Here is a 23,728-nt window from a genome sequence, read left to right on the forward strand (position 1 = left end):
AAGCGGGAGGCACGGGGCGTCGAACGTCCGTCGACAAACGAGGTAGAACGATGTCGAAGAGGCGGCAGCTTCGTCCGAGCGGTGCTCGTCGGCGTCGGGGCGTCGGCCTCCTGCAAGGCGGAGGTGTGCGGGGCACCTCGATGACAATAGTTCTGGACCGCAAAGATTGTAGAGACGGGAGCCCAGCAAGGGCGTCGAGTCGCTCGAGTCTTTGGGATCGTGAGGTGGCGGGAAACCCACCGGCGGATTCTCCTCGGCGCGTTGGTCGTCCTCGACTTTCTCCGGCAGGGCAAAAGCGGTCGACGGTGCGGACGAGGGAGTCCTTCGAGTCAAATGTTCTTAGGCAAGGAGCGGACGGCTCCGGTCGTCGGCGGCACGGCGTCAAGTGGTTCCCACGGCTGGGCAACACAACTTCGACGGGCCTCCAGCGGTTACACAGACCTGCGAACCCTGGTCGACGGCAAAGGACTTCGACAGCGTCGAGGTCCGGGTGCTTCACTTCGATCTCCTCGGCGGTCCCGTCTCGGGTCGGCAGCCTTTCGAGGGTCTGACTTCCAGGGCGCTTCGGCGAAGATTCAGCGGTGCTCGATGGTCCCTCGGAGCACGGGAAGAGGGCGCCTAGCCAGGTCCTCTCTCGGGTCAGTCCTCGACGATGTCGACAACCTTCAGTTTCTGTCGAAGCAAATGCCACAGCAAGTCTTCTTCTTCCAGTTGGACGTCGAGGATCAGCAAATCCAGTTACTCTTGAGTGGAGACTCAGCTTCTGAATGCTTCTGAACAATTTCCAGTGGTGAGAGGTCCCCAGATATACTATTCTGTCTCTCATCCACACTGCTGGCACACACACAGCAGCCAATCACACAGAAGGGCATTCATGCAGTCAGTCAGCCAATCAGGCACACAGTGCATTCAGGCCACACTCCTCCCTTTCAGACACTCACAACAAGGAATGTGGATTGGGACAAGTACCCAGCCATTCAACACTACACACTGCATTCAGGCCAGTTTCGGGCAGGGCTGTCTCAGTCTTTGTCTCTCATGCCAGAAACCAGACAACCACAACAAGGAGTGTATATTGGTCACACACTCCATTCACCCAGGTCCCACCCACAGGAGGTACCCACAACATACAGTCACTGGGAAGGCTCCAGTCAGTCTAGCTGGGCCTTCACAACAACACCATATATGGAACTTCCACCCAACAGCCAGTCAGGGGGAAGGGACAGAGTCAGGGCTTCCCAGGACTTTGGGAAAAACAAGATAACAGGCAATAGAAAGCAAGAGGCCACAGGGGCCATCTTGTTTCCTATCAGGAATCAACTGATTCCAATGGCAGGGCCTGGGTATCCCAAAATGGAGGACACCCAGAGCACCTGTCAAATTCAGCATGGAGCTGCCACCAGCCCATACCCTGCTCTGTGGGCCACCCACAGGTGCCCAAAAACATACACTAGGGGCACAGGGTTGTACCCCTACCCATGGGTGCCATAAGGGTATCCCATGGGTCTGTTCACCAAACCAAAAGAGAGCTGCACTGCCAGGAGTCCCTCATGGACTCCTGGGCAGAAAACATGACAGAACACACGGTAAAAACAGAAAAAGGACAAGGATTCAGAGGCCCTGTCCCTCAGATGCATTTCCGGCATCACAGGCGTGCCTACTCGTCCTCAGCACTTAAGAGGTTAATCACTATCAAAGACATAATCACATTTAAAACGCAGTGGTCGTTCTTATGTTCCTAAAATCCTATTCGATTTTACACAAATCATCAGGAAGCCACATGTGTGCTACAATTGTCCACATTTACCCCCCTTTCCCATCCCATAAGTAATTTATTTACGAAATAGGGATGACGTACCTGCCAAGTTAATATACTTTGCGTGAGTGATTGAGTGATTTATTTACAAACCCCAGAGAAATGTATGTATACTATGCAGACTCGATGCAAAGAAAACCATCTGAGAGTGTGTTGTGTCTGTAAGTACATGTTTGAAGGGTCTCACTGTGCATTGTTTGAGTGAGACCGTGCACTTTTTAAGCCATTCCCTTAATAGAAGATCACCACCCGCCCCACCTCATTTTTGCAACCCTAGTAAAACACTAGCTAAAACAATGTTCAAGTAACTAAAACATGCCTCTGAAAGATTGGGAATATGTGTTGCAGCAGGTCTGGAGAAATATCCTGAATAGGGCAAGTATTGCCCATGCTCGAACTATTGCTTTAAACTGAAAAGTGAGTTGGACATTTTGGAAAGAGTGGAATGGGATTTCACCAAATGTGTCAAGTGGTTACAAAAATGACAGTAATTGCTTTTTCACCTCTTAGGAAAACTGTTGCAAAAAGTTAGGATTCATTGTACAAGTGTTCTTAGAGGTATTGGAAGTGGAAACCGTTGAATATATGGATTTTCACAAGTATTCTTATATTTCAGAAATTGTTGTAAAGCCATAAAAGAAAGGTAGTTGCAATCATGAAAACTATTCTGACAGCTTTTGTTTCAAGCTTGAATTCAATAAAAAAAAAAAAACTTGCTGGTTTAGCTTGGCAGGTTAACAAAAGCAGAACAAAATCAAAACTGGCTTACAATTGTACTACACTCTGCTATTGCTGTCATAGAGCGCTTTTGGTATTTTCTTGAAAAATTCATAAAAATATATCCTTTGTTTTATTCTTCATGAAACCTAAATTTTAATTTAATATATTAAGTTGTGTAAAATACCGAATTTGCTTTCCCACGCCTGATCCGTGTTCTAAAGGGTATATGCAAACACATTTTCCTTAACTAAAAAGAAAATTTGGTAAAAAAATAATATGCACAGCAGATTATGTTGGGATGAAAAACACCAAAACATGTGAAATGTAATATATATATATATAGCAAAGCTGCCTGCTCTCCCCCTACCATTGCATTGCTTTTGATGTCATGGACTATGTCACATGCAAACTCGCACGTGACATTCACATTAACATAATCAATGATATTTTTTGGTTTTGTTTTATTTTTTTATTTGTGTGTGTTTCCAGTTTATTAAAACTTTAACACAACATTTTATCAACAAATACAAAAAGTAAAATGCAGTCAACATGCACTCAAAATACCGTCAATATAAATATGAATGTACATAGATATTAACATTCATGTCACCAAACACATACGTGTGAATTCGCTTATGCACCGCCAGAGCAGAGGTCTAAACATATAACTGTTATGCTAAGCTAACTTCTCCTTAGAGAAAACCTGAGACAGAAAGTTAAATATATATTGGGGGTTGGATGAGTGTGAGATTGGTAATACATTTCTAAGGGAAAGCAAACCGGACGAACATAAATTAATGTGGTTTATACTCCCGAAGCGCTCCAACGTGAGGAATTTAACAAAACATGTAACTAGAGAGTGACCAAAGGCCATGTTTTTAAAGTTTTTAAGAATCGCTTAAAGACGATTCTGTTCACATAGATAGCTCTCGTCTCTATGATCTGTTTACACTAGCTAATCTTTTTGCGCCCTGATGCCCGCGGGCTACAGCGAATTATAAAAAGATAAAATAAAAAAAAAAATGTAATACGCCCACTTCACAACGCATCTCTGTTGGATATGCCCAGAACTACTTCCCAGACAGCGTTATCAGTATTCCTTTATACAACGGCTGTGCAGACAGCCCTTAACAACAGGCCCCTTTCACTTGAACACAGGAGAAATATCAGCCCCGTAGGTCCAGGATGTCACTATGGGCGACACTGCGCTAATCTCTAGATTACTATCAATTACGTATTCATGGCATTCTTCCCGTTGCAGCATTCCTCCGTCCTTGAGAAACTATTAGTAAAGACAGTACCTCAACTCAAAGTCAGGGAAGCACCTGACACGCTGTGGCTCTGACCAGCAAAACTATCCCTCCAAGACTCACCCCCCCTGGCTGCCACCCAAAATCCCATCCTCTTCGCCAGTTATTAAGATCAAGAGTTCTTCAGGCAGCTGAGGTAAAACAGTACTTAATACTTTATTTGTTACATAAATTAAGTACATGAGATGACAGGGCAAGTGTAGGAGTAGGGAAGAAGCCCACTGGCTCCCACCACCCAGGCTACATGGTTTCAACTGCCTACGGCGGAACGCTCCCACAAGACAACATTCCAACTCATCCAACATTCCCTGCACACTCTCAGGTCCACTCATACATACTCAAGTCCAGTCATAACATTCTCCCTAACGAGATATACCTTGGACATATACTAGAAGTGATGTTGCACTTATTCAAAGAAACCTAATATGGGAATAACATGGCCGTCAATGCATAATGCTAAGAAACCTGCGTTTCTGTATCGAATGCAGCCCCAATGCGACCATGCTGCCCTAATAAAACAAATCTACATAGACTGCAATGTATCCCACAGTGTTTTGCAGTGAGCTGCAGTAAGCTATAACATTTGACAATGGTTTGAGATAAATACTGTAGTATATGTCTGTGTATTGCCGTATTTGTCTGAATTAAGCTGATACACTATAGACCACAACATTATTCGCAGCAAAGCCATAGTCATTTCTAGAGAACTGTGGGTATATGAATTGGGTTTGCGGTATGCTGGCTTATGATTCAATATATATATATTCAGAAATTGATATCTGCGGGGTTAGATCCATCCTTATTTCTCATTGTCTTAACTTTTATTGGAAATGCGTTCTCTCCCTTCAGGATTCTCCATTATCAAAAATTGTCTGCTGTGATTCTTCTAGAACCACTCTTCTTAGAGGCACTGTTATTGATTGTTTATTTACTGAAGTGAATGCTTAGTACTCACACTTTACAACTGATTGCACTAGTCTTAACTATCTGGACTATAAAACTGTCATAAAAAAAGTCATCTTTGAATGCAATAGTGGGCAAGCGTTAGTAGAATGTGCTACTAAAGGGAATAGTGGTGATTCTTTTCAATATCTAACGAAGCGCACTCTCATACCTTTTGAGCCATATTCTTTTCCAAATAACTATATATTGCGGCACTACATGAAAATTAAGTTTAATATTGCTGAATCTACAAAAATAAGTGGAACAAGGAAAAAAAGATACGTATATCATTAAGATGTTGTTGAATTTGTGGTGCACATACTCTGAAAACCACTAATCATTTGCTCCTGAAATGTGAAAGCCTTGATGTGATATGTAGAAAGTACATGCTGGCATTTGGTAATGTGGGAGTGGTATCAGGTACTAAACTGACAATCTGGGAGCTTTTTATGTTCGGTAATTATTTTAGTCTGATTTATCATCTTACCCAACTATGGTTTTTTATCAAAGATATATTGGATACAAATATGTGCTGATTCTTTATCTATTTATACACAAGTGAATGTCATTATTTATGTTGTTGTTTTTTGTATAACAAGTCTTATTGACTAAATTATAATAATATATATATTATTTTTAACTTGGACACATGACCCCGTGCTTCTTTGGTACACATTAACATCCCTGAAGGCTTTGAAAACTTGGCCATAGTACATCAAAAGGGGTAGAATGAAACTTAAGCTTAAGGCAAAGGAGGGTAAAAGTTTCTACAGCAGAGCAAAGTCGTCAGTTTCTGCCTTCCAATTAGGGGACAGTAGAAGGGATTTGTTTAAAGTAGCAATGCACGCCAAAAGTCTAAAGACAATATTAGAAATTGTGTAGCCCTTCTATAAGCATCTGCCTTTGTCCATCTACTCAGAAGATGGGCAAAGGCAGATGAACTATAATTCTTAATCACTTCCCGATGGTGATTAAGATATAGAGGGGGAGCAGTCACCTATTGTTTTATATACTTTGAGTGAAAAATTAGAAACCAGTGTAAATCGGAGCACATGAAAATGCATGTTTTATAGGAGAGGCGATTTCACTCCTAGTTCATTTATTTATTTGCATTTTTTGTAAACCTCAATATTCCCAGAGTACTATGAATACAGGTATTTGCATAGTTTACACATTTCCCATGTAGGGTAAATCTTCAACTTTCAACTTTAGTGCGCTTAACAAAATACATAAAGGTCGAGCAAAATGTCATATGTACAACAGTAAGAAAGAAAATAATAAATACAAGTTTCAGGAAAACACGCATTTAACTGATAAATTGAATACAGTTGACATAGTTCCTTATAATCACTTTCTAGCTCTTTTCCACAATCAAGTTCGGACACACAGATGACCGGACTTTATTCATAAACATATAGCTGAACCAAAAATCAGAGCACTAAAGTTACAAATGAAGCAGAAGCTACGAAAAATACTGCATATGCTAGAAGGAATACATCTAAAAAGATAAAATCAAAGTACAAAAATCGAATAAAACAAATACCAGCAGGTCAGAAACAAGAAAATAATGAAAATATGCTGAAAGCACTATGTTCGAAATCGAGCTCCAGAATATGGCAACTAATAAAGAATACAAATAAGAATGGAAACAAATCATTATTATTAAATGCAATAAGCGAAAAGACCTGGTCGGAGCATTGTAACAAACTATTTCAAAACCCAAACAAGATACACAATCAATTGAATTACCTACAAAATCTATTTGAGCTAAAAATAGACCGACTTGATGTTCATATAGAAATAAAAAAATTAAGTGCATCGCGAGTGCCAGGGCCCGATGTTTTCTAATGGAGTAATAAAAGAAAACCCAGAGAAATGGTCTGAAGTACTCTATAATATCTATCAAGCTATACTAAAAACTGGATTTATACCATCAATATGGAAAGAATCCATTCTTATTCTCATATTCAAAAAAGGTGACAGCAACAATCCTGCAAATTACAGACCATTGGCACTTCTGGATACAGCTGGGAAAATATTTGCCAGATTCATCTTGAGAGATCTAAAAAAAATGGCTCACATCGTCAAAACATCTTGATCAATATCAATCTGGATTCATAATAGGTATTGGAACGAGCGCAAATCTAATAACTATGACCACATTGAAAGAACAAGCAAAGAAATCACAAACCCCCCCTCTACATTGGCTGACACTACCATTAGAATTAAGCTAGACGAAAAAGGACGCTTATCAGAATCGATATCTACTTCCCTTGGATTAAAACAAGGATGTATACTTGCAACAACCCTTTTTAATTTTTATATAAGTGATATAGGCACTGACCTGGAAAATTGCAATTCATTTGCTCCAAAGATTGGAAAACATATTGTATCTTATTTGCTTTACGCTGATGATCTGATATGAATCGATCAAACACGGATTGGAGAACAGCATCAACTATTTTTTTTTTTTTTTTTTTTTTTTTTTATTAAAATGTTTTGTTTGATTTTACAAACTTTTCATTTCTTCATAAAAAATAAAATACAACAAAAGAAACTAGACAAAGTGACATTATAAAATAGGAATCTCATATAATCCTTGTTTCTGCTTCCTTCGTGCGTTTCAAATGTCATTTGTTAATAGCTATCCAGAATTTAATAATTGTTAAAATTAACTTTTGATCTTGACCTCTTAACAGATTGTCCCATCTTTCTCTGGTTGTTAGTTGTTTATTTGATATACCAAAATAGTCTCTGTGTAGTGATCTTTGGTCTATCAAGGCCGTGCAGACCATAACCAAATGAAATAAAGTTTCTTTGTTGGTTGCAATTTTGCAAAAACGGCAGTATGGTGTTATTCTGTTTGTTTTATCAATCATAGCTTGATACTCTTGTGTTGGTAGGATATTCAGCCTAAATCGGAAGAACAGGTCACGGATATAGCAATCCGGAAAGATGTTTAGATAAGCAGGTAATTCGTGTAAGGCTCTTGATTCTATTTGGCATTTTAGATGTCTTTTGTATTGGTCTTGATCACCGATGGTTTGGATCCAGTCGTTCGTCTGAATTTTGCGTTTGGCATATTGAGGTCTATTAATTAACATTTCCTCAGGTATATCGCCAGCTTGCATTTCCATTTTAATTTTAGAGCTCCATTTTGTAAGTGCTGTGATATGAAAAGCGGTTTTTTTTTCTCTCAATATTTCCAATGACGGGATCTTATCTTTTGTGATTATTTTTCTAAGAAGGTCCATTTGCTTCCATAGAACGATGGATTTAATGGATTGGAGAGCTAGTTCGAATCGTATTCTAGCCATAGGAAAAGATCTTGGAAGGGATAAGGTTTTTCTCCAAAACAGTGCTTCATATCTAGTCCAATTAATGGATTCATAGTTGATGAGGGATTCAGAAGCATACGATAGAACAGGAATTACTTTTTGTTTGTAGAAGGCTATTATTGGTTTAAAAGAATATGTGCCGTACTTCCTATGGAAGAAGCAGCCTTGTCTGGCCAGAGATCTGGCTTTGTCCTCTAAGTAATTTTTCCATTCCTGTTCATTTGCAGAGGAGTTGATCATCGCGCCCAAGTATTTCATCGAGGTTGTCATGGCGATCTCATTCCCATCTAAGAATATTTTTAGGCTGGGTTTATCGGTTTTCTGCGGGGCGAGTCTCATCGTCCTTGTTTTGTTGCAATTAATCACTAGATCGTTCTCCTGCATGAATTCTTGGGTTTTATCTAGAGATTTTTGTAAGCCCGCTATAGTCTTATCCAGAATGATGATGTCATCAGCATAAATTAAAGTCTGAACAGTTTCGTTGTTGATTTTAGGAGGATTTGCTACCGAGTTTTGGATTTGTTTGCTAAAGTCAAATGTATACAAATTATACAAGCAGGCAGCCAAAGGGCATCCTTGTTTCAGGCCATTGGAGGTTTGAATAGGAGAAGTAACTGTACCGTCGTTCGTTAAGCGAACTCTAACAGAAGTATTTGAATAGAGTTGCATGATGGGGTGCAAGATAGAGTCTGGGCAACCCCAGGCTGTCAGTTTGGACCATAGCTTTGACCTGTTCACCGAATCAAAGGCCATTTTTAAATCTATGAAGATTACATATATTTGATGTTTTTTTTGTATCGCCTCATGTTTAATCAGGTTCAGGAGTAATAAGTTCACATTTGTTCCAACTTTCTTGATAAAGCCAGTTTGTCTTTGGTCTCGTTTGTCATTTTCCATTGCCCAATTGGTGAGTTTTTTAACAAGGTATCCTGCGAATAATTTGCCCAAGGGATCTAGCAGGGCTATGGGTCTGTAATTTGCAGGGGATTTGCGGTCTCCATTTTTGTAGATGGGAATCAAAACGGCAAAAGTCCAACTTTGCGGAATTTGTTTCGTTTTTTCTATCAGTTGGAGGAGAAGAAAAAAGAAGGATGCCCATTCATGCGGGTTTGCTTTAAGGGTAGCATTAGATAGACCGTCGGGTCCCGGTGCTCTGGAAGGATTCAACTCCATGATGGTAATTCTTATATCCTCCACATCCCAGTTGAGATTCCAAGGTTCTTTGTTTTGCATTTCATTAGTTAGAGACGCATTTGGATAGGTGTTATACAAGGATGTAAAATGCTTTATCCATTCTTGAGCTTCGACTTCTTGGATCATAGCGGTTACTTTAGAAGCAGGATTCAGCAGAGTCCAAAAGTTCCTTGAGTTTTTGTCTTTTAGAGCCGCTAAAATTGCTTCAGCGTCATTCTGTTTAGTTAGAGCTTTAATTGTTTTAATTGAATTAGAATATATTTGTTTTTCTTTTTTTATTTTGGTCTCAAAGTCAGGTTCTTTCAATTTTTTTAATTGTCTAATTTGTTTTTGAAGCTTCTTTTTCTTCTGGGCAATTTCAAGATTGAATTGATGCTTATGACAGACAATAGGATGGTTTTTTTTATGTGATGGATGATGGTATTTCTCGAGAATCCAACTATAGTTAAGTTTTGCATGATCATGAAGTGTAGAATCTTTAAAAGTTGACAGTAACTCAGGTATTTGATGATTTTTAATACGAATTCTATTAAGAGCATTATTAATCTCGAGAGGTGGCAAAATTATTCGTGGATATTTTAATGTTGCTGAATCCCAAGTGATTCTTATTTGGTGGTGATCGCTGGAAGGTTGAGGAAGATTTTCAATCGAAGTTATTAGAGTTCTCAAACCTTCTGATGAAAAAATGTAGTCAATAATAGAATTTGTGTTGTTACGGGACCATGTTGGAATCGGGATTCCTTTGTTGTCCACAGCAGGGTCGATTAATGTGATGTTACGGATCGATAATTCTTTTACCCATTTTTTTGCTCTCTCTGATAATGCATTTCTGTCCAGTTTTTGGCCTTGTTTGTCAAATAAGTGGAAATTGAAATCCCCTACAATTAAAAAGACCGTTCTATGGTTGAGTAAGACAATATTATCAATTTCGTCCAGTATGGATTCCAGGAATTTATGGTCGTTCATTGCTGACGGATTCCAGTATATGTTAAATATAGTGATATAGTTATTATCCTTACATTGATCTTGGTCTGTAAATAAAGTTGAAATAAGAATGGTCACAAACTGAGCCCAAGGATGGATGTTCTTTCTCATTATAATTTTCCAAAATGGATTGATTTTCACTAGGATCATCATACCTGAGGCTGGACGTCCAAGTTGAGAGGAGATTGCAAGGTTTGATAATGTAATAAACCCTTCGCAGACTACCTCCTCTTTCAGCCAGGTTTCTTGTAAACATATTATCTCAGTTTCAGAAAGCACAGATGATCCTTCATTAAAAAGATGTTTATGGCCTCGAGTGTTCCACGAGCATAGTGAAATCACGCTCAGTTGTGTTGGATTTCTTGTTGATTGTTATAAGTATGTTTTCTTGGTCGTGGACCGATGATCGTTATATAGTACATTTGTGTCGAGGGACCGTTCTAGATCTCTCCCTATCCCGCGTTTCTTTGTAAATTCATTTCGATCAAATAATGAATTTTCCTCATTATATTTTGTGGTTCTGTTGTACACAATTGTTTTATTATGACGATAGGAGTCCATTATCGCAAGTTTGTGAGTGTATTTGTTCAAAGCCAAAAGGCTTGATACAGTAATTTTTTTAGCTTCAAATCCCAGGATTTCCAATTGTTTTGTAGTAGACAATACACGATTCATAAGTTTTTCGGAATAAAAATCTATCTGTACAGAATCCATTTTGTTTTTATTAGGAAATAGAATTACTTCTATATCTCGCGATTTAATATCCGCCGTTTGTGGAATAGCATTTAGGAGGCGTAATACATTTGCTCTATTCAATATTACAGCCTCATCATTACTTGCTGCGCAGGAAGCTAGAGAAATTCTGAAAGCAAGAGACCTTGTTTTCCAATTAAGAAAGGTCGGTCTAATCAGTGGAGGGTCCGGTTGAGCTGAACGAGACATGTTGTCACTTGATTTCTGGTTCACTTCTGACTGTGACCCTGAGTCATCTTCGGACACTTCTGAGTATTCTAAAGAAATAATAGAGGAGTGCCTAGAGGTGTAACTCGAGTCCACAGAATCAAAGGAAGATTCTTTACATTCGTCCAGCACAAGAAAGATCTCATCTTGTGGATCTATAGAGCTGAACGTCTTATGTGTCATAACTTCAAGAGTTGTAACGTCATCAGAGTTATTCTCGCCATCGATTACTGATGCAATGATTTTATTAGGGGCGTCTTGATTTATAACGGCCAGTAGTGCATCTAGTGGTTCCGATTGCAATTTATCCACATCTTTATTGGATGAGGTTGGTCCAGTATCACTTGACGTAGAAGCAGCAACAGCTGACAGGCTGCTAGATTTAAACTTTTTTTGTTTTTCCCTTCCGGTATTGATTGTGTTTTCTTGCACGGACTTTTGTACAATTTGCATTTTTCTTAAAAAGGCCCGTGACCCCGTTTGGATTTTTTTTGTGAGTTTCTTTTTGTTTGTTTTTGGAAGAGGTGATATTCCCACTGAGCCTCGTTTAGTCAAATCAAAGATGTCAAAAGGAATACATGCCGGCGGTTCAGAGTTAGGAGTAGGCATCATATGATTTGGATTTAGTGTACCGCTATTGATTGGTTGTACTTCAAAATCGTGTCGTTGTTCTGTTTTTGGAACGTCAGTTTGTACAGTGCTATCAATAGTTTGAGATTGTTTTGCTAGACTTGCAGGAGAGGGCAGCACTAGCGATTGTTTCTTTATTTTTTCATCTAGCATTCTTTTTGTGATGGAGGAAACAGTCTCCATTAAATTTTGTTTCTCGGCACGATCTAATCTTGCGACTTCGGCGAGTCGGCTTTGCCATATCCTCGATGTCTCCGCCTCATGATTTAAACGTTCATGGATAGTTCCAATAAAACTTTCTAAATACGTTTGCTTAGTCATAATCATTGCCAGTAGAGTGGCTTGATCTTTGGTAGAATCTACCATTGCTTCTTGTAATTTTAAAAAAGGAATCATAGCTACAGAAAGTACAGCGACTAGCGAGTTTTGTAGCTCCAACATCGTCGTAGGTAGTCTGTTTGGTTGGTCTTGAAAGTCGTCTGTTACTTCAGACATCTTAGGAGGTAAGAACGAGTCATGCTCTATATTATCTTGAATAGTCTTTGGAGAGATTTTGATATGTGCATAGAGACCCTTAGAGACAATTGGGGTCGATGTGTTTATTTTTGGAGCTATTGTTAAATTCTGATTAGCTCCGATAATGTCTTCTCTTTTTTGTTGGGAATCCATGATTGCATTGATTTCAGTCATATCAAGCGATAACCGTGCAGTACGAGCTGGGAGTGGTTCTGGATTGTCATTGACAGTCGTTTTGTTTAATAAATAAGAAGATTGCCATTGTTGTTTTGCAAGTTTCGCTCGATCCCTAAGGGTTTGTGAATAGCTGGGGTCATCAAATATAGAATTACTTTCCACTTGCGCAGGTTGGAAGAGCGGAAGTGGCGGCAAGACAGGATCGGGCTCGATATTCTGGATTAACTGTATTACTGGCATTGCATTTCCAGAAGAGTGATGAATTGCTGTTAAATGCGGGGCCTGGTGATCTGCTTGCTGTAAATCAAACGCCAAATCTACATGCGGAGGGGAAGATAATTTCAGGGTTCGTTGTCCTTTTGTATTTATTTTGGTAGGACCATTATTTGCCAAGGATAGCGTTTCATCCAATTTGCCTTGGAGGCGAGTTCGAGGTTTGATGGGCTCCATTTGAAGGGTTATATCACTCGATGAGGAGGATAACAGTAGGATAGTGTCTTAGCCAGATATATTATTAGGAGCGAGTACTTACCGCACACAGCCGCACAGCCAACAACAGCCGCGCCCTTTACTCCACTGCGGGCTTCACGCCGCAAGGGCCGCTGCGTGCAGCTCTTATAGTTCTTCCTGGAGGTGTGGTCAAAGAAGGGTCACGTGACTCCAGTCACGTGACAGACCAGGAAGAAAAAGTGCTCACTTCAACTACTAACGGCTCCAGCCGTTAGACTAACACAAATCGGAGCAAGTCGCGGTTGCAGGTAAGGAGAGATCACAGCAGCCGCACAGCCAACAACAGCCGCGCCCTTTACTCCACTGCGGGCTTCACGCCGCAAGGGCCGCTGCATGCAGCTCTTATAGTTCTTCCTGGAGGTGTGGTCAAAGAAGGGTCACGTGACTCCAGTCACGTGACAGACCAGGAAGAAAAAGTGCTCACTTCAACTACTAACGGCTCCAGCCGTTAGACTAACACAAATCGGAGCAAGTCGCGGTTGCAGGTAAGGAGAGATCACAGCAGCCGCACAGCCAACAACAGCCGCGCCCTTTACTCCACTGCGGGCTTCACGCCGCAAGGGCCGCTGCGTGCAGCTCTTATAGTTCTTCCTGGAGGTGTGGTCAAAGAAGGGTCACGTGACTCCAGTCACGTGACAGACCAGGAAGAAAAAGTGCTCACTTCAACTACTAACGGCTCCAGCCGTTAGACTAACACAAATCGGAGCAAGTCGCGGTTGCAGGTAAGGAGAGATCACAGCAGCCGCACAGCCAACAACAGCCGCGCCCTTTACTCCACTGATGGTCTAATTCCTCAGTCAACTGCAAAAATGAAAGATTCAAGGATTTGATGAGTGACGAGCGGAATTGCGAAGAGACTCACTCCCTCCTCTAGTTGGAGTTCAAGGAAAGCATCAACTATTATCAATGCAGAAATATGTTCAAAGAAATAAACTTGAGATGAATACAGATAAAACCAACGTTCTGCAAATAGAAAATAAAACGGTGTCCCTAAGAACATCCGAATAAAAATGGTATATTGATTAAAAAACTACTCAATATAGTGAATGAATACCGATACTTAGGTGTCAATGTCAATAACTGCAAGAGTGACATCTTATATAAAACTGAGATCCAAGCTAAAATGAAATCTCTGGCATCGCAAGGTAAAGCAATACAAAATACCTATGGAAGATTCTCTGTGGAATCAATAATTATATATTATGTACAGAAAGTGATTTCCACAATAATATATGGAGCCAAGGCTAAAATTCCAGAACATCACCCTAAATGGGATTATATCGAAGAGGTTTTATGGAAAACCTTGCTACATGTGCCCATTAGTTTTCCGATTTTAATCATAAGATATGAGCTTTGTCTGATATCTTTGCAAGTAAGAGTATGGTGGAACATGCTATTACTATACAGGAAATATCTTACACCAGCCGTACATATGTCATCTGTTATGTCGATAATATCAGACCTGATCATTCTTGAAAATAAGACTATAATGGGAAGCTGGAAGAAATGTTGTGAAACAATAATGGAGAAAGCAGGTATATCTAAGGAAATGCTGGTCGAAAATCCTGACCGCTCCAAAAAGAAATTATTGAACTGCAACTGGCTGCAATCGCTAACCCAATCAAAGAACTATAAGATCAATTAACATTGCAATCTATACCCCAAAAAAAAGAGGTCTACTACCAAAATACTTGCTTAAATTCCCAGATTTGCGCTATCGCTCCCAGATAATGCGATTAAGGTTTGACCTATGGCTGACCAAACAAGTACTGGCACGAAGACAAAGATCATTGGAGTTATCTGAGTGATGTAGATTCTGCGAGGAAATAGAAAATACTGAGACGTTTGAACTTTTTTGACATTGTGTAAATCTCTAGATTTACGTAAATTGCACCTTTTAAATCATTTTAAAGACTACAAAAACTTACAGATTTGTGATATATGGAACATGATAATCAATGCTGAGTCGATTTCTCTTAATATTAAGGTCATACGATTTTTAAATGAACTAAATCTATAAATGTAAACTGTTATTAATTATACATCAAGGAATCTAACTTTGTGGAATAATAATAATTATATGCATATTACTGAAAGAGATAAATCTACCTCATAAGGTACACAAATGTATGAATGAACTGATAAACTTGTGAAAGGCTTTATTTAAGCCAAAACAACACATTTAATAAATAAATAAATAAATAAATAAATAAATAAATAAATAAATAAATAAATAAATAAATACAAGTTTCTAAAAATAAAATGTGTCAACATCATAGAGAAGAGTAGAAAGTTTCCGGCAGCATAATCGGTTGCCGTACGTAAGTAGCATAAGCGCATAAATAAGACACTGTGGGCCTGATTTCCAAAAGCTTTTTTTGGCATGGAAATCGCATTAACAAAAATGCTTTGTAAATCAGGCCCCATCGGATGTAGCTAAAGGGCAACAAATAATGCAGCTGAAGTTCTTTTGCCCTGATCTTCAAAAAGAATTTTAAAACTAGAGTGAGAGTTCTACCTGAGATTGATTTCAGATATAAAAGAGCGACCATACTGTGGGCATAGCAATCTAAAATGCATCAGTATTTCCACTACACAGGAAAAACTAGCATTGGCAAAACCAATATTTGGGCTTTTGTGTAAGTACGGGATAGGCATTCGCTAGGGACTGATATAATGGTACTAATTGGCCACGGGTTGCAACAGCAGGAAACTGAGTGATTTCATGGGCCTATAATGGCAGTACCGGCCAAATGCTTATCTAATACCTGAAGCCAAATCTGTTGGATTTGACATTTCTCGTTTTTAACAGGACTTCAGTGCATGGAAGAAATATACATTAAGGCAAACTTGGTTCTGAAATTGTATTACACCAGAAGCAATTTGTAGCTGCAATTAAGCCATTAACTTTCAGCAGGCTGCTTAGGAAATAAAACTGGTAGGCTAAAATGTGATGTTACTGCTTGATAGAATGAGCTCACAGACATTCTAGTAGGTCGTGCTTTGGCCGGAGAGAGGCAGGCACTGGCGGGAAACGGCCACAGGGATTAACATGGCTGTTGGCAGTCAATGGGCAGATAAATAACCAAGTAACACCCACAAGCTTTGTGCCCCTCCTCACATGTCATCTCACTCCTACCTGTACTCCATTGAAATAGTTTCAGCTTATAGTTGATGAGGTGATGCATGCCACCTAATAGCCCAAAGTGAGAGTGGCACTTGTTAACTTATTCACCAAAGTGCTCACCGAAACCAAGGTGTCCCTAATTTGCAACATGTCAAAACTCTATCAGGCTAATCATTGTCTATCTGAAGACTCTGGGATCCAAATAGGATAGTTCTCAATCAATACACACATGTTAATCATATAATGGGTCAAATTTGCCCTTTCCCGAAATTCGAATTCCTCTTAGACCACTATAAATATTTTATATATTGAAGCACTAACCCTTTATCTGTCCACTTTCTTAATAGCGTAGAAATGAAATAACCTACATATTGCACCAAAGAGCCTTCATCAAGTGATGTACCATGCTTTTCTAGTGACTTAATATCTTTTACAAACATCTGATAACGTAAATCATAAAAGGAGAGCATGGTGATAGCCTCACATGGAAAACCAAAGGCCTATTGGCCTGATCCTAGGGTCGTCATATATGTAACCCAGATTTAACTCACTGTGAAGGGCGAAAAGAACAGCTTAAAAAGGAATCCTCAGTTTTCTGGCTCTGAGGACACTGTTCAAGACCCCACAACTCTGAACCACCTCAAACAATAGCGCACAATTTTGCATAACACACTTTCAACACTGCTACAAAATTAGGTATTGTTCCACCCCTGATGATGTACATCAACTACTTCCTTCAACCTTTAGTTCAAAAAAACTCCACATACATAAAAGACACCACACACATCCACACTATTATTACAATGCCTCAAATTTTATGATGGTGATGATATTCTCTTTTTTTAGAGGTTAGAAGTATGTACAGCTGCATTCATCACACATTTTCATATCAAGAAGCCATAGAATGGCTCTTGTTAAAGGAAGGTCTTTTAGGTGCCTCCAAAGAATTCATCATGATCATGTTAGAGTTCATTACCCAGAATACATATTTCTCTTTAAAAAAACAATTCTACTTGCAGATTACACCACCATGGCACCATCATATTCTAATTGTTTTATGTTCTAACATGAATCAGATCATGTTCTCAAACTCCTGATATTTTAAGTATTGGGGTTGATACATCGAAGATATCTTTGGGATCTGGAAAGGGTCAGAAGATATTTTATGGGATTGTGTATATTATCTCAATCTTATTGATCCAAGGATACAGTTTACCATAGAGCTTGGCAACCGTGTAACTCATTTTCTAGAAGTTAGAGTGACTGCTATAGGTACCAGTTTCATCGCAAACATTGATTGCAAACCCACTGACGGAAATAATCTTCTGCACAGACTCAGTTCTCGTCCTCCTAACCTAATCAGGAATCTGCCCTTAAGCCAACTGCTTAGGGTCAAGAGAATTGTCAGTGCCGATGAAACCATCAAGATTGAACTTGACAGAATGACTAAGAAATTTTAATAAAGAGGATATTCTCCATGCAAACTGATCCTGACCAGAATCAAGGTTGCAAACCTTGATAGGAATACGATCCTCTCCAAAAAGAATGTTGACATTCCTGCAGATTTGCTATTTGTGTCAAAATATTCCATTCAGAGCAACAGGATCAGAGAAATCGTTAGGAAATACTGGAACATCATCACCATGGATAAAGAATGAATCATTCATTTATTAATCCACCTACATTCACATACAAACAGAGTCATAATCTCAGAGACATGCTGGTACATACCAACAGTAACGTGAAACAATTTTATCGGAGGCGTGACAAACACAAATGGTTTGGTATCTACCCATGTCGTCATTGCACCAATTGCAGTAACGTTATCAAGGGTAATGTCGTCTTTCACCCCATGAAAGGCACCAAAACGTACCTTAAAGACTTTGTTACATGCGATCAGCACAGATCATTTACTCCATTAAATTCCCTTGCAGAATGTAATACGTCGGACAGTCAACAAGACCCGCAAAACTCAGATGGAATGAACACTGATCCAATTTCTGAACCGAAAACCTAAACTCATCAGTGGCAAGGTATTTCTTAGAACAACGTCATCAGCTTGCACACATTTATTTCCAGATTCTTGAAGTTGTGCACATGGAACCACATGCTGACCACAACAAGATCCTTCACTGTAGGGAGTCCTTCTGGATTGACTGTTTGGATGCTGTCTCTCCTTGTGGCATGAACGAAGAGTGCAACCTTTATTGTTTCTTATAATTCACCAATATGCTATTCATGATGCATCTCCTTGGCAAACTGTTGTACAGTGTATCAGATTTTGCGTTTGCCTTATTTCTTTGGTAGTCTATTTTAAACCTTTCTTGCTTTCTACATGTCCTATTATTCTGACGGGTCTATCAACAGTTCTCATGCCTTTTTTGGGATCTATCTATGTTTGGATTCATTATCCACTGTTGTGCTAGTTAAAGATTGTGTTCTCACATTGTACCTCTTGTATTATATTTTCATTCATTCATTTCTCCAAACCCCCTCTTTTCATACCTCTCATCATTTTTTAATATTCCATTCTTTGCAATCATTATTTTTTATTTCAATATTTTAATATCTATTTTCTATCTAAATTCAGCTATTTTACCATGTTTTCCATTTCTGTTTTTATCATTATTTTTTTGACCCATGCTGGACTTGAAACTCGAGAGGAGGCTGAGCTTCTTTTTCCGTATCTCATTGTTAATGACAACAGCATGACGTTTTCACACGTGGCAAGATGATGTCATTCATTGACATAATCTATTTGACGCCACACACCAAACTGGCGGTCACTTCCAAGTTTAAATTTAAATATGAACCCTGTCTCGTACATTATGACCTTACTTGTGCACATAACTTGCTATTGTTGTGCATCCAGATCTCCACCTTTTGGTAAGTATTACTCAACCATTAGGGGGCTTGTTCTATGGAGATACTAACGATAGTGTAATTATGATTCTTTCATTCTTGTTTCTTGTCTATGAACAAATAGGTTTTTCACCTTTTATTTCAAGCTTGAACTTCCAGGTACCCGCCTTCTTTATCTCTGTTTTATGGGTTTTACATGTTCACTGATTCCAGTTTTAGTTTTCCCTAATCAGCTGTGTGTTTTAGCTTTGGTGTTTTTCCACACACATAAGTTTGACAAGTCTGTCCACTAGGACTGGTATGGAATCTCACACTTTTTTACTGTTTTTATTTTTTCCATATTTATTGACATATTGATTGAGGGATCACAGTATTGTTTGTTTGTCTTGTCTCTTATGTCTTGACTACTGCAGATTGACCCCGATGAAGGATGTACACATCTGCTTCGGAGGTTATGTTGTTCAAGATCAATAATTTCATGAAAACCAAATAACCGGAGTAGAACCTGTTGTGCTAAAATTGTAAAAGGTTTAAAGTCATCACACCCAATGGTGCCACGTTGGGCTATCTATAGTGCTCTCCTGAACCACACTGGTGGTGGTTTCCACTCATCCCACCTCTCCACAACCTGGTGCTTGCCATAATAATTCATTTCCTGTAGAATAACTCAGTTCACTGATGTTTATCATTTTCAATCCTCACTTGTTATTGTATGCCAGAAGGATAGATCAGGGGTAATGCACTCGCCTTGGGAAGGTGACTTCGATCACCAGTCCAGTGATTACACGCTGGCAGAGGCGTTGCCGGAGGGGACAGTATAGCCCCAGGTCTTTTGGTTGTAGCCCCTTATAGAAGCTCAGAGGATACAACCAAAAGGCTACCTAGTCCCGGGTCCGGACAGTCCCAACATTAGCGTAGCCCCAGAACTTTTAAAGACCAAGCAACACTCCTGCAATCTGGGGGAGTCTTATATTAAACTTGATATAATATATCAACAAAATATAATGTGGGTAAACACCCTCAAATGTTTGGTAATAGTGAAGCCCAGGTGAGTAAAATTCTAAATTTGTTCATTTGACACCATTGAGCAAGAAATGATATTTATATTGCCTCTGGCTATTAAGATCTTGGTCTTTGAGTTATGAATCGTTCATTCCTGTGCCTTCCTGTGTACCTCACAGATAGCTAGGACAGAAGGAGGGCAGTGGAGTCAGTTTTGCATTTCATGGTATTGCTCTAGATTAGAAGACGACTTGACGTCTTGTCTCTATGAATATTGGTGTTGACCTTAAGAGGGATCATGTAGAAAAGAGCAGGAATGTGTAGTGGGCAAGCATTCCAAAGGGGTGGAGCTGGGCCTATGAAGTACCACTTAGGTATTTCGATGAGAGGGAGGAGGCAACTATGGGTAAGCTGCATGCCCTGATCTGGTGAGTTTGTGAGAAATGGGAGTTGGTTTCTGGACAGTGATTTGTCAATTAGGCTTTGGTCTTCAACCTTTGGATGCATATTTGATTGTAAGACATTGGAGCATTATAAGGTGCATGTGGTTGAAAGAAGCCGTATCCTTGTGTGCAGTGAAGTATCAAGCGTAGCAGCAGTGGGAGGGCAAAATATGGCAAATGTCCTGGAGGTGGTTTTGCTCAGGAAATCGGGATCTCCAATGTGTGGTGAAAAGAGGGAGCAAGATCTAATCAGCCATCTCCTTGTGCTTCCATGCCCGACCTCCAGCAGAAACATCACAGTCTTGAGCAATGGCAGGTGGGGAATTTATAAAGCTGATTGGTGTAAATGTTTTCCATGGATTAACCGACTGAGTGTGCCTGAACTAATCCAGTTAGGCTTTGGGCATTTCTTTCACTCGAAAAAGTTTGAAAATAATGGGTTGAAATCATGCATTTTGCAGCACAAATTTCTGAAAATTGAGTGACAATGCATTTAATTTACACCGGTTTCTGCAGGGCAACACAGGAAAAACTCATATAGATGCCATTACCGACAGCACACAGGAGCATTTTGCAAGATGTGTTGAGGCTGATTATCCCCAAAGACAAAACATGAGGCCTGTCTCAACAGTATATGGCAGTGCATTCTTCCCCAACGAAGAAATGGGGTCTGTTCCTTTCATGCTGGTTGGGACTAAAGAAAGTAATGAGTCTGGTCTTAACAATGTGTGCAGTCACTCTACAGCACTCTAGCTGCTCATGTTGTATCACATGCCAATCTACTGCCTTCTGTCCCCTCTCTCTCCTTTTCTCTCTCTCTCTTTCTCTTGCTCTCTTCTCTGTCTCTCCCTGTACTTTTTTAAAATACTATGACCCTCATTATAAGTTTGCCAGTCCGGTAACTACGGTACTGATAAGCTTGCCGGTATCGTAGTTACCGGACCGGCAAACTACGAGTTCTGCTCGCGGGTCCCATTACGGCCGCCAGTTCTGACCTGGCGGCCGTACTGGCACCCGCGAGCCGAGCATATCGGATGCGCCACCACCTTTCTGAATGGTGCTGGTGCATCAGACCTCCCCATTCCCATTGCCCCTGTGGGGCTCAAATGGGAATGGGGAGCATTCTATTCCGGCGCCTGCGAATGGGCAATTACCAGGTCCGACAGGGCCGTAATGACCCAGTAATTGCCCATTCGCGGGTGCCAGAATTTTTCAGAGGTTTGGCGGCAGCCTGTCGGTTTTACCGGCAAGGCTACCGCCTAACTTATAATGAGGCCCTATGAGAAATGAGAATGGGAAAAATAGCTGCTTCGTATAAAATCAAAGCGCATTTTGGGATAATTAAAACGCCCATGCATCTTTATATTTTACAAATAAGTCTGTGATAAAAGAATGATATACTTTCTTCACTAAGTGCATCATGCATACGAAGCGTGGTACTCAGTTTATTTTTCACAACACTCACACTAACAAACAAGAGTTTGTAACTATAACCAATGGTAGAAGTGAATGAAAAGAAGTAGTGGAACTATGCTCCCAGCTGGCCTGCCTCTGCACCCCATCACCAGGCCCCCGCATCCGTAATCCAAACCCCCAAACAAGTGCACCTTCTGTTTAAGGGAATGTTCATTGCAGTGCACTGAAGTGCAAGTTTCTACTTCTTTCTACGCTTTTATTTTAAAACGAAACCATTCCCGGGGCGGCTTTTTTTGAGTATGGGAACAGTAAAACTTAATTTAAAAAAGTAGAGGAGCACCGATTCCAACCGCTCCTGCCCAATTCGACTACTGACTATAACCCATATATAGGCATTTGGACATCCATATGGTTTGGCTGTGAGGATAAAGTTGCTATGACGTCTGTCACTAGGTTATGATATGACTTATCCGTACATTTCACCAAATCCATTTTTACGAATGTGAAATCTTCGAGAAAAAAAAACGTCTTCGCATCTGGTTGGGTAAGTGGGTAAACACTGAAACATAGATGGGGTGGGGTAAGGAGATAGGATAAGGTACGGGGAAGTGGGGGAACCAGGGGGTCTCCCCGGCATAAAAAAATAATTAGAAGAAAACATTTTTGAAGATTTCACCTTTAGGTGAAGAAAATTTGATGAAATCACAGACATCCATGATATGATAAGTAATTTATAACGCGCCTGTACAAAAGTGTTTCTAGGCACAACAAGACACGGGAGGGAAGACAAGGGGAGGACAAGACAAATGATCTTACCAGGCCTTGTGTCATTCAGATCGTCCAAGTGTGAGAAACGAGAAGTGCAAGGGGAAATGGGTTGGAGGGGAGAAGTGCCTGGGAGAGGGACAGGGAAAACAGGACAGCAATGTTCTGAGTAAGGGCAGCACGGCTTTGGGTAGGTTGGCATCTGGTGGCTCTCCAGGTTCTTGTTTCAGGAGATATTTTTTCCTCTCCTCACAGTGCTTGGTTCGTGAGCCATTCACAGGAGTTCTGGGATTGGAATTCACAGACATCATAGTGACATTATAATTGCTATCAATATTATTACTATATCGTCAAGTCTATTTCATAGTATAATTACGCTTCACTGAAGCAAATAGTTTAGTGTGTGGTATTTGTATGAATCAAAATAAAATAATAGAGGGTTTCGCGTCCAATAAATCTAAAATGGGAGAAAGACACAAAGCCTTTGGGGGGAGAGTCACACCACTGCCCAAATGATATCATGTGTCCAATCCCTGAATGTAAATGTGAATCATTCGCCTGCAATGTTATACTTTGGGCAGTTGAAAAACAATGCCATTCCATCGCAAGAACATGTAAAATTTGGACTGCCTGGCGTGGACATGCAAAATACAGTTAGAAAGTGAAATTCTTCTTAGCCAGAACCTGTTGAATGTTTTCAATTTTTGGAGGAGCAATGTCGGATTTGGGCAATTGTTAGCCAACCCTGGGGGCTGACCAAGGTGCCTGCGCACAACAGCACTGAGCGCGCAGTCCCACCGCGTAAGCAGCAGGAGTAAATGCAGTAGAATGGACTTTCCTTTATGATCCAAACTAATTGCCTTATTCCCACTAATGAAATGATGCGGACAATGTTCATGTGGTTTCTCTAGCATACTGGCAGCCTTGTGTGCTAAGTGGGGGCAAAAATGTGGAGTGTGGCGGGAAACATATTTACCAAGTGGTATTTTTAGGACAGAAACCATTGGGATTGCATT

The 23,728-nt window shown here is 40.1% G+C and overlaps 1 protein-coding gene across 2 annotated transcripts in view; it reads left to right on the plus strand.

Annotated features, from left to right (window-relative positions):
- Positions 1–23,728, plus strand: part of ADRB3 (adrenoceptor beta 3) — a 133,141-nt gene that overhangs the window by 69,717 nt on the left and 39,696 nt on the right. The gene's annotated exons all lie outside the window — the stretch shown is intronic.

Source organism: Ambystoma mexicanum, chromosome 10 (assembly GCF_040938575.1).
Source record: "Ambystoma mexicanum isolate Mex_15411 chromosome 10, UKY_AmexF1_1, whole genome shotgun sequence".
Classification (NCBI taxonomy): Eukaryota; Metazoa; Chordata; class Amphibia; order Caudata; family Ambystomatidae; genus Ambystoma; species Ambystoma mexicanum.